Consider the following 1281-nt stretch of genomic DNA (forward strand, 5'->3'; position numbering starts at 1 on the left):
TAGTATCTTTAATTGAAGGGCTAGTACTGCCTGCTTTTTGTTAATCAGGTTCACAATAGAGCTGTTCTTTTGGTTGGTCCCAGAATGCCAATTATCAACAATAGTTAAAGCTTGTTGGGGGAGAAAAATCACACAAAAAATGAAATTTTGGAGTTGTTTTCATTTTGAAGGGCTTGAAACAGAGCTGTTTTTCAAAATTCTTCATGAGATTTTTAAATAGAACGTTTTATCACCTTTTTATCAAAAATATAACTGTTGTAAATAGTTAACGTTTCCTTTACTGAAAACTAGGTTTTGTGTCCAGAAAGCTAGAATTTGCTCAGCTTTCTAACCACGCATCTTGATTATTGTAACCACCTTCTCACTGGCCTCCCCAACACCTCACTTGCCCTATACATAACATATCTCATAAGATCAAGTTCTGTGCTCATTGCTCTGACCATTCCTCTTTTGAATACTCCCCTGGCTCCCTCTTTATCACTGAATCAAGTTCAAGCTTCTTGTCTTTATCTTCAAGGCCTCTCAATAATTTGCCACTCCCTCTTTATTTGCTGATGTATTTTATTGCTCCCTCACTCCATAGCCTTTTCTATCCCACTAAAAATGACATCGTCCACCACCTTTCGCACAAACATTTTCACATTTTATTCCACACTACCCTTACTCATGGTATGTTCTTCCTGAACTGATCAGTACAGCTATTACTGTCTCTTCCTCCTTCCAATCCCTTCTCAAAATCCACTTCTGCTACAATTCCTACAAGAAATCAGCCAATGTATAAAGGGGGTGGGGCAAGGCTTCCCTCCCTCCCAGACAGCATAGATAGGTGTTTGGGGTTTTTAGACCTAAACCCACCTGGTAAGAATTAAGATAGTGTTCAGGTGACTGTGTGGATGACTCAAAAGGAGCTCCAAGTCCAGTCAGGGAAAGCTGCTGAAGCCACCTCCTGGAGGAAAGAAGTTAACCAGCCCACAGTCCCAGGAAGGATAGCTGTGTAACCCCTAAACTTGAGGGGCAAGTTATGGGCTAGGGAGGCCAGGATTTAAAGACATAGTCCCAAGGAGGAGGACTTAAATCGTTACCTTAAATTACCTTAAATCTGAGGGATAAGCAGAAAGGGACTGAATGCTGTTGAATAAACTAACCCCAGGAGAGGGAAAATATTGTTTCAAAGATCTTGGCTGTGACTTGATTGCTCTGGGGGAACTCAAAAGGAAACTGAGGCAAGGTGCCTGTAGCGCCATTGCAAGCCACAAGGGGGATGACTTGGAACAGCATTTG

This window comes from Emys orbicularis, chromosome 1 (genome assembly GCF_028017835.1).
Source record: "Emys orbicularis isolate rEmyOrb1 chromosome 1, rEmyOrb1.hap1, whole genome shotgun sequence".
Classification (NCBI taxonomy): domain Eukaryota; kingdom Metazoa; phylum Chordata; order Testudines; family Emydidae; genus Emys; species Emys orbicularis.